The sequence below is a fragment of the Citrus clementina genome, unplaced genomic scaffold, assembly GCF_000493195.1.
Source record: "Citrus clementina cultivar Clemenules unplaced genomic scaffold, Citrus_clementina_v1.0 scaffold_8, whole genome shotgun sequence".
In the NCBI taxonomy this organism is placed as follows: Eukaryota; Viridiplantae; Streptophyta; class Magnoliopsida; order Sapindales; family Rutaceae; genus Citrus; species Citrus x clementina.
The window spans coordinates 6,367,165-6,378,663 of record NW_006262022.1 but is presented as its reverse complement, the minus strand read 5'-3'; the positions used below and the strand labels follow the sequence as shown (position 1 = coordinate 6,378,663).

At 38.1% G+C, this 11,499-nt stretch overlaps 1 pseudogene; it reads right to left on the bottom strand.

Moving 5' to 3' along the window:
• Nucleotides 1-1,564: 1,564 nt before the first annotated feature.
• LOC18034098 lies at nt 1,565-5,437 on the bottom strand (annotated as a pseudogene).
• Between the last annotated feature and the right edge of the window lie 6,062 nt (nt 5,438-11,499).

The window sequence follows — 11,499 nt, the reverse complement described above, 5'->3', positions numbered from 1 at the left end:
TGTCAGTGTGTGTGTGTGGATGAGGGGTGGGTGTGTGTCAGTGAGTTTGAGTGTCAGTGTTGTGTTTTTCACCCCTTTGTGTGTGGGTGTTTTATTTTATTTTTTTTTTCAATAGCCAAATCCGATCGGATTTTCGAATCGGATCGGGTTGACGAAATTAAATCCGATCGGGTTATGTTAAAAACTCGATCCGATCCGAACCCGATTGTTTTCGGATCGGATCGGGTCGGGTTATTTGCCCAGCCCTATCTAAAAAAGGCAAATGGAATTGGGGAAATAACAAAACAATCATTTACTCATGCTGCCTTTGGGTACAACTTCATAGTATCCCAGTTGGGTGTATAGACCAGCAAATAATCAGAGCGTTGGGAGAGGCAATTGGTATAGTTGAAGAAGTTGATGCGGACGAGGAAGAAGAGTGCATTGGTCAGTATGCCAGAGTAAGCATCTCAATTGATATCACACAACCACTGAAGAAAATTATTTATTTAGAACTTGAAGGTGAAGATGATGTTCCAATTACAGTAGTATATGAGTGATTGTCAGATTTTTGCTTCTATTGTGGTTTCATTGGGCACTAGTACAAGGAGTGTGACAAATATAAGGTGCAGCCAAAAAAAAAACTTGCTTATGGAGTATTGATGCAGGTGGTTCCTTTATTTGGAAAATAAAAAAAAAAAAAAGTCGATCATAACCTGTATTATTTGTTCTATTGGAGCATGCATGGAACTTCAGATAATTTCGGACAACAAAAATAGCAAGTTAAAAGAGAAAAAAGTGATTGGACTCCCAACAATTGAGTCCCGATTTCCTTTATATATAAAGGAAACAAAATCCAAAAGCCAAAAAAAAAAAAAAAAAGATTAACTGGGCTGTATGGAACTATGGCTGGAGATTAAAGTGAATTAATCATATAATTCCAAAGGTTCTCCGCGCATCTCAAATACATGCTTCAACAAATGGTCTTCTCCAATAATAAGTGAAAGGACCTTTACGCAATTTGCTTTGTAGGCATTTGAAATTTCTTCAAATTCGAGCTTCTTCAAATTCGCTCGAATTTGAAAGATATGATTCCTGAGAGTGAACTCACCACTGCAACAGCCAATAGGTCTAGAGGCTTATGGCCAAGACTTTACGTGTGGGTTTTTATTTTTATAAAAAAAGAAGACTCATCGTGATCAAGATTTGTTAGCAGAAGAATATGAAACAAGAACGAAAGGCGAGGACTAATAATCAAAGGTCCATCCCTGGCAAGCATATATGCTTTTGATAAATTTTATCTTACCATATTGTCTTCAATCTTCATAGAGAAAAGTTTGTCAGTTTCAAGAAACTTTGTCTTGCCAATACATAGTATAACAAATACGGAAATACCAATACACACAATCACGAGTCCTCATTCAATTGAATGCCATGTAACAAGGAACAAAAAATTTGGGCAATTACTTAGATGTGTAGTATCATTCAGACCACAAACAATCTAGCATTTACCATGCCAAAAAAAAATTGCCTTTACAAGATTATTTTTGAGAGGAACCAATGAAGCTGCGAAGACAAGCTGTGCTATTAATTGTTAACAGAAATAAATGATGAAGAGGGAGGGGGGGTTGGTTACAAAAAAGGGGATTAACAACCATGTACAGTTGGTGATCACATATGCTAGCTCGTCCTGATCAGGATCTGTAATATGAATGAAACTCTCCAGATCACAAGAACAATCAGAATCCATTAACAGCACCGTAGAGAACATGCTGTCACCAGGCGACATGTCATTTTGTAACATGAATGAGATGCTGCAGATCAGGAGTTTGGGCTGAAAGCACATGCTGCTACAACTTGACATTTGACCCATCAATTTCCCCCTGTCGCTCTTGGACAGGAAATGACGGAAGCGGGTTCAGACTAATTTCATTCTTTACAAGTAAGTCCACATCAATTGAAACTAAAGATGCATCTGGCATCACTTTTTTCTCCCTCATCTTGTGAAGAAGGTCAATAACTTTTGATGGCTCATTGATTTGGCTAAAACCATGGATAAACGTACCAAATGTGATCACATTGGGTGCCACAGCATTTTCTTCCATTTCAATAAATAAATCATGTGCCTTATCCATTCGGCCGTCGTCACAATGCCCATGGATCATGATGTTATATGTTACAGCATCTGCCATTAGGACTGGACGAGGCAAACTACGAAACAATTCACATGCAAACTCAAGTCTGCCAGATTTACATAATCCATCAAAGAGGCAGCTGTTCAATTTATCCAGCAGGAATCGTTTTGCAAACTTCAAGGCTGCAACAATGCCAGAACCAAGATGGACGATCTTTAAGGATCTTCAAAATCAGTCAAATTTTTTCACAACGTAGATAAAAAAAAAATCACCACATTAAACGCTTTGCTTTCAAAAAGAAAATGACGAGTAAACCCTTCCCCTTCTTCATTGTCACTAGTACGCTTACTTTAGCAGGTTCTAAAACCACAAGACAGCAAGCTCAAATTGTCAACGCAAGTAAAAACTAGAAAAAAAAGGAAATACAGTCCATAGCAAAAAAGGAAGGGGGGGGGGGGGGGTACAAAAAAGGGGATTAACTGGCCTGCATAGAACTATGGCTGGAAATTAAAGAGAATTAATCATATAATTCCAACGCTCTACATGCATCTCAAATACATGCTCCGAAGAATTGTCTTCTGGAATAATCAGAAATGCTGTTTGCACAACAGGACCAACTGTAAAACATGGATACTCTGACAAAGTCTGAGTAATGTTGTGTGAGTGATAACAAAAAGGACCTTTCGATCATTTGCTTTGTAGACATTTGCAATTTTTTCAAATTTCCTCGTATTTGAAAGATTTGATTCCAGAGAGTGAACTCACTGCTGCAATAGCCAATAGGCCTTGAGGCTTATGGCCAAGACTTTATATGGGGGTTGTAAAGAAAAGAGGAGACTCATCAGGATCAAGATTTGTTAGCATAAGAATATGAAACAAGAATGGAAGGCGGAAAAAAGTTTCTCAGTTTCAACAAACTTTGTCTTGCCAATACATAGTATACAAATACCAAAACACACAATCATGATTCATGAGTCACCATTCAATTGAATGCTATGTCACAAGGAATGAAAAACTTTGGACAATTAGTTAGATGTTTTGTATCACTGAAACCAAAAACAATCCAGCATGTCCAGAGCCAAAATGTGAACAGAAATAAAAGATGAACACGTTGAAAAACTTGATGCATAATTAATTTGGCATCAATTCCCATTACAGCCAGCAATCTCATATACTCAAAGTACAAATTAGTTCAACTAGAAGTTCTAGATATCAAAGACAATCAATTTAACTAACAGAAAGTTTCAGCATAGACCTAGTAGCCTCACAAATGAAAAACTAGATGCCATTTTATCTATTTAGAGAAGAAAAAGTGGTCACACAGAAAGAGCATAAAAACTTTGCACTTCCAGCTAATGAAAAAGATGCATTATAGACGGAAAACATATGACCTGAATAATAAAAAGTAATTTTACAACAAAAAGTTGCCAGACTTTGAAACTTATCTGATGAGTCATCCATATCTGCAAACAGAATCTATGAACAGAACCTGGGACATGCCATCACTACGCAACAATACTTCACGTGTTGTAATAAGAATGGGATTCTCCAGATCCAGATTTTAGGCAGAAAATACATGCAAGTAAATCAGCATTCAGCTCATTGACTTACTTGTGTCTCTGGAATTGTGGAATCGAGTTTAAACTAATTTCATTCTTAACAAGCAAGTCCACAACAATTGAGAGTATAGATGCGTCTGGCATTATATTTCTCTTATCCATTCTGTGAAGGAGTTCAATAACTTTTGATGTCTCATTACAGCGGATGAAACCCAGCATAAGTGTATTAAATATGACAAAATTGGGTTCCAAACCCTTTGCTTCCACATCAAGAAATAAACCATGTGCCTTGTCCATTTGCCCATCATTACAAAGCCCATGGATCATGATGTTATATGTTACAACATCTGCCATTAGGCCTACACGAGGCAAACTACGAAATAGTTCCCATGCAATTTCGAGTCTGCCGGATTTACATAATCCATCAATGAGGCAGTTGTAGGCTCGAATATCAAGTTCACACTTGAGAATTCTCAAAGTACGAAATAGTTCAACTGCCTCTACAATATAACCATTCTTGCAGAGCCCATCAATAAAGGTTCTATATGCCCAGGTATCAGCTGCCACGCCATCACATTGCATCTCATCAAACAGCTTGAAAGCACGCTCAACCAGGTGTATTTCAAAAAGGCCAATAAACAAGGTGTTATATATAACAACATCTGGCTTAATTCCTTTAGAGAGCATTTCACTATAAAGGGTTAACGCTCCCTCTATTTCCTTATTCTTGCAGTAACCATTTATCAAAATACTGTAACTAAAAACAGTATGTTTGCAACCCATACTCTCCATAGAAACAAATAGTTCCTTCGCACGATTAACTCTACCTGTCAAGCAAAACCCGTCCATTAATGTGTTATAGACAGAAGCATCTGGACGCACACCAATCTGAATCATCAATTCTAACATCTATAATAGTAGTGCATGTAACAGTGTTTGGCTCACAAACAACACCAAATTCCCCATTTCCATTAGTCATCTCTTCAAATAAATTTAGAGCAACAATTGTATGGCCAGTTCGACACAATCCATCAATCAAAGTATTGTATGTAAAAACATTAGGCTCACAACCAAACACTCTAAGTTTCGTAAACAATGCGGCAGCCTCCATTATTCTACTCTCCGCACACAAACCTTTAATCAAAGAATTAAAGGTCACAGCATCTGGAGTAAAACAAGACCTGAGGATCCTCCCAAGAACAACAAAACCATGAGAAACTCGACCCATTTTGCAAAAGCAGTTAATCAAGATATTGTAAGTATAACGATCTGGAAACAACCCAGTTGAATTGAGTCTCTTGAAGAGTGAAACGAGAGTATCATAATGTTTAGTCTTAGCAAGACAACCAAACAAACTATTGAAGGAAGTGAGAGGAGGCGGAGAAGGGCGCATATTGAGCATGTAATCAAAGATACAAAAGGCTTCATTAGGAGTAATAGTAGTAATATCACCTTCACCGGATGATTTGAACCTTTCTCTGAGGAATTTTTTGAGTGAGGCTCGGTCTTTGACCGTCAGTCGTAGCGACTCCTTCAGTTTAGCTGTTGTGGTCGGATACGAGGGTTCATTTTCCGAAATTGAAGATTTGGGTTTTCCGGTATGAGGGAACGAAGATGAGAAATTAAATCTAAGAGCTGATATTGAAATTGAAGTAAAATGAAGTGAACGAGTTGTGGATACGAAAGCCATTGGAGAGCTTTTGATTATTTGGGGTTAAAGAAGAAGAAAAGAATTACCAAAATAGAATTTTATGTGCACATGCATTGCTGGGTTGGTGATCAATTGGAGAGTTTAGGCCCTAGTACTTGCGATGGGTACGGTTTAAACTCAAACAGCTCCTAGTGAAGCCGCCAAGTGGCCTTTAGCTCCTTTATTTGTCTAATCATCTGAGTTACAATCTTTAAAAATAATAATAATAATAAGTTAAAATTTTATTTGACCTTTTCTTCTCATTTCCGAATATTAACAAATACCTCGATAATCCGTCCCCAAACCGCATTTCGCCGTTTATTTTGCAAGTAGGATACATTACTCACAATAATGTTATGCTTTTGGGACCGATACAAATGATAATTCAAATAGTTCAGAAAATAGTTAATTATTAAATTGTATCCTTTTCTAATTTAAATTGTGAAATTTATTCAGTAGAATAAAAGTGATGCAGCGGAAGTTTAATGTTCAAAATATTCCGTTGATTCTAGAGAATACCGGAACAAAAGAACAACTAAATTCACGTTGATTCAAAAGAATACCGTGAATTTAGGGGTTAAGACTCGTTGATTCCGTAGAATACCAAGAATTAACTGTTCAAATACTCACAAAGAGATTTGAAAATTGAAATATTATTAAACTCAAAATTCTCTCCTTCAAAGGTTACAAGAGGGAGCTATTTATAGTAGTAGTAATTATCCTAATTCATGAAGGAAAAACAAAATCCTAAATTGAAAGGGAAACAAAATTCTAAATTAGAAAGGAATTTAAAAGTCTTAAACTTTAGTTAATAAGGAAACTAATCCTAGTATAATATGGATTCCTACTCTTCATCATTCCCCCCAGGGTGGAGAGAATTCGCCCGCGAATTCGGATTGTCAGCAACATCTTCATCATGATCACCTCTGTAAGGAATAAGATGCTTAACATTAAATACATCTGCAGTGCGGATATGACTAGGAAGCTTTAATCTGTAGGCATTAGGATTTATCTTCTCTATAATCTCTAAAGGGCCGATTTTCCTGGCAGAAAGTTTATTATACTCACCAACTGAGAATCTATCTTTAGTTAGGATAACCCAAACAAAATCTCCCACTTGAAATTCCAAAGCTCGACGTTTTTTGTCTGCCATAATTTTATAACCTTCGGTCGTCTGCTTCAAAGACTCTTGCGTAGTTTCATGAATCTTCTGAAGCTGCTCAATAAAGTCTTTTGCTTTACCGCTTTTGCGAACTAAATTTGGAACTGGAGCCAGGTCAATGGGAGCTCGTGGATTATATCCGTAATTTACCTGAAAAGGGCTTAAACCAGTACTACGCTTAACTGCACGGTTATAAGTAAACTCGACTTGATATAACTTTTGATCCCACATCTTCAAGTTATCGCCAACTAGACTACGTAGATGGTTTCCTAAAGAGCGGTTGACAACTTCAGTTTGACCATCTGTTTGTGGGTGGTAAGCACTACTAAAATTCAGGCGAGTGTTAGTCAATTTCCATAATGTCTTCCAAAAATGGCTAAGAAATCGTGTATCCCGGTCAGATACTATAGAACTTGGTAAACCATGCAATCTATAGACTTCCTTGAAGAATAGGCGAGCAACAGTCAAAGCGTCTGTAGTCTTCTTGCAAGCAATGAAGTGAGCCATTTTCGAGAATCGATCAACAACAACAAATATTGAATCCATACCCCTCTGAGTGCGGGGTAATCCTAAAACAAAATCCATGCTAATGTCAGCCCAAGGTTGTGTTGGAATCGGTAGCGGCATATATAACCCAGCATTAGTTGCTGCGCCCTTGGAAACTTGACAAATGCGACAAGTCTCGACATAGTGATAGATTTCACGCCTCATAGTAGGCCAAAAATAAGTGTTGGCTATTAGAGCCAGAGTTTTGTCACGACCCATGTGCCCTTCATTATGTAACTCTGCAATGATTTTCAATCTCAAACTTGAGTCAGGAACACACAACTGATTACTCTTGAAAAGGAATTTGTCATGTAAATGATAATCTGAGCGAAATCCTGCAACAACGTCTTCTAGTATAGGAGCAAAGTAAGGATCAGAAGCATATAACTCTCGAAATGTGTCAAATCCGAGAACTTGATTATGCATCTGTGTCAATAAAGAAGTTCGTCGACTAAGTGCATCTGCTACCCGGTTGGATTCACCAGAGGTATGCTTCACCACAAAAGTAAATTGTGGAAGGAATGCTGTCCACGTGGCATGTCTGTGAGAGAGTTTGTCTTGACTATTGAGGTATTTTAACGCGGCATGGTCAGTGTATAAAACAAAGTCTTTATGAATTAGATAATGTCGCCAATGTTTTAACGCTTGGACTACTGCGTAAAATTCCACGTCGTAAGTGCTATAGTGTGCCTTTGCTCCATTCAACTTCTCACTAAAATAAGCTATAGGCTTACCTTGTTGGCTAAGAACAGCTCCAATGCCGACCTTAGAAGCATCACAATGTACCTCAAAAGTGAGCGAAAAATCTGGTAGAGCAAGTACTGGGGCAGTAATCAACTTTTCTTTGATAATCTCAAATGCCTTAGTAGCTGCCTCTGTCCAAGAGAATTTTCCTCCTTTCATGCAATCCGTGATTGGTGCCATAATAGTACTGAAATGAGGAATGAATCGCCTGTAAAAAGAGGCCAATCCATGGAAACTTCTGGTGGCGGATAAAGTAGTTGGCGGAGGCCAATCTCGAATAGCATCCATTTTTGATTGGTCAACAGATATACCATCTTTCGACACCACATATCCCAAAAATAATACTTTCTCTGTTAAGAAAATACACTTGTTTACTGCTGTGTATAAACTTGCTGCTCTTAAGGCTGAAAGCACTTCTCTCAAATGTTGTAGATGTAACTCGTGGCTGGTGCTATATATAAGTATATCATCGAAGTAAACAACCACAAACTTTCCAATGAAAGGGCGAAGAACTTGATTCATGACTTGCATAAAAGTACTCGGAGCATTGGATAAGCCAAACGGCATTACCAACCACTCGTATAACCCTTCGTGAATTTTAAAAGCTGTTTTCCATTCATCTCCAGGTCGTATTCGAATTTGATGGCAGCCACTTTTCAAATCAAGTTTGGTAAAAATTGTTGCTCCACTGAGTTGATCTAACAAGTCATCTAATCGAGGGATTGGAAAACGATATCGAACTGTAATTTTATTGATAGCTCGGCTGTCCACGCACATCCTCCAAGAACCATCTTTCTTTGGAGTCAATAAAGCAGGGACTGCACAGGGACTAAGACTTTCACGGATAAATCCCTTTTCTAGTAACTCTTCTACTTGGCGCCTTAATTCCTCATGTTCTGTAGGACTCATACGATAATGAGGTCGATTTGGTAGTGTAGAACCTGGTACCAAATCAATTTGGTGTTGTATATCCCGAAGAGGTGGTAAACCCTGTGGTAGCTCCTTGGGGAACAAATCTTGAAATTCCGCCAGAATAGGTGTCACAGCTTCAGGAATCTTTGAATTACCGTTACTCTTTTTTCCCAATAAAATGTAGATTCTCTTTGTCTCTGCTACAACATCTATAAATTGCTTCTTGCTTAACAAATAATTACCCAAGTCTTGCTGGAGAGTAAACTCCTTGTTAGGTAGGAGAACGATCTTGGTGTTGTTAAACATAAAGCTGTAGGTGTTTCTCTTCCCATCATGCACTACGTTTCGATCATATTGCCAAGGTCTACCCAGTAATAGATGACAAGCATCCATAGCCACAACATCACACCAAATTTTGTCTTTATAAATTGAACCAATGGATAAGGAAACTAAACAACATTTCGATACTGTCACTTGATTCCCCTTCTTCAGCCATGTGAGCTTGTATGGAGTTTGATGAGGTTCTGTCTTTAAATTTAGCTTTGTTATGGCTTCTTCTGAAATGACATTCTCGCAACTGCCGGAGTCTATGACCATACGACATACTTTACCCCCAATTGTGCAAGTAGTCTGAAAGATATTTTGTCGTAGCCACTTGTCTTTGTCTTGACCTTTAAGAGTGAAGAATGCACGGTTCACGATCAACATTGGTCCGCTATCACCATGTTCTTCAACAGATTGAGCGCTACCACTACTATCAAAAGTTGGTTCTACAGCAAACTCTTCAGTTTCTTCCTCCTGATAGTCTTCGCTTTCCTCTGTGCCTACGAATAAGCCTTTACCATATTTTCCTCCCTTTTTACATTCTGTCATTCGGTGCCCATTTTCTCCGCAATTAAAACAGCGTAATCCCGAACCCGAGGATTGGGTTTTGCTGCTTTGACCGATTTCACTAGGCTTACTAGTTTTATTTGGAGGATTTGGAGGAGTGAAAGTACGAAATTGGGAAGTCGGGTTTGAATTATCACGAACAACACTTCGAGCACCCCGAAAGCTTGAGTCATTAGTACGTCGACTAAATTGCTTCTCCAACTGCAAGGCTTGTTGGTGTGCCTCTGAAACAGAGTATGGGTCAAGTAAATTTAATTGGTCTTGAAATTGAGATCGTAGGCCTCCAATATAGCGGGAAACCTGTTGCTCTTCTGTCTCTGTCAAGTCATTGCGTGCCACCAACCAATGGAATTCTGTAGTGTAATCATCCACTGATCGATTACCTTGCCTTAAATTCTGTAGCTGTTGGTATAACAGTTTGGCGTAATTATGAGGCAAGAATGCTCCACGCAAGTGCTTCTTGAACTTTTCCCAAGAATCAATCTTCTTTTTGCCTTGCCTAATCCTTGTGAGCTTAGTTTGTTGCCACCAAGCTGCTGCTCTTCCACGAAATCGAGTTGCAGCAAGCGAAACTAGTTTATTTTCAGGAACTTCTTTGTATTCGAAAACTTCCTCAATGGCGTTAATCCAATCCAATAATTCTTCAGGTCGACCACTTCCTTGAAATTCGGGAATGTCAATTCTCAACCCAGATTCCCATCTTCTGTCATCAGTAGACTCAGTTCTAGGTCGACGCCCAGAGAATGGGTTAGCAAAGCTTCCACTTGATTTGTCTTCACGTTCTGGAGTACGATGGCGTTCGTCAAGTAACTCTGCCATTCGTGCCATTTGTGCAGCTAACATATCAATTTTGGCTGTCATACTAGCCAGGGATTCATCTTTCGAAACATCTTCTTGATTGTAAGTTGTAGTATGAGCATCACGAGCTTTTCTTGGAGGCATTTTTTTTTAAATTCGGGTTTAAAAAGGTAGTGGGGCTAAACTGAAAGTAAATAAAAATTTTAGGCCGAAACTGTAATTAAGCAAAAGTTTTAGATTTCCGATGACAGTGGTCAGAAATCGAGTAAGGATGGGTGGATCTGAAAGATTTTGGGTTGGTAAGTATGATGGTGGTGGTGGTTTGTCTGAAAAAGTTATGTTTTTTTTTTTTAAGCTAAACGAAAAAAATCAAAAAGGGAAAAAGGAAAGGTTTTGTGGTAGATGAAGTTAGATTGGTGATACCAGGTTTTGCTCTGATACCAAACTGATGCAGCGGAAGTTTAATGTTCAAAATATTCCGTTGATTCTAGAGAATACCGGAACAAAAGAACAACTAAATTCACGTTGATTCAAAAGAATACCGTGAATTTAGGGGTTAAGACTCGTTGATTCCGTAGAATACCAAGAATTAACTGTTCAAATACTCACAAAGAGATTTGAAAATTGAAATATTATTAAACTCAAAATTCTCTCCTTCAAAGGTTACAAGAGGGAGCTATTTATAGTAGTAGTAATTATCCTAATTCATGAAGGAAAAACAAAATCCTAAATTGAAAGGGAAACAAAATTCTAAATTAGAAAGGAATTTAAAAGTCTTAAACTTTAGTTAATAAGGAAACTAATCCTAGTATAATATGGATTCCTACTCTTCATCATTCCCCCCAGGGTGGAGAGAATTCGCCCGCGAATTCGGATTGTCAGCAACATCTTCATCATGATCACCTCTGTAAGGAATAAGATGCTTAACATTAAATACATCTGCAGTGCGGATATGACTAGGAAGCTTTAATCTGTAGGCATTAGGATTTATCTTCTCTATAATCTCTAAAGGGCCGATTTTCCTGGCAGAAAGTTTATTATACTCACCAACTTAGAATCTATCTTTAGTTAGGATAACCCAAA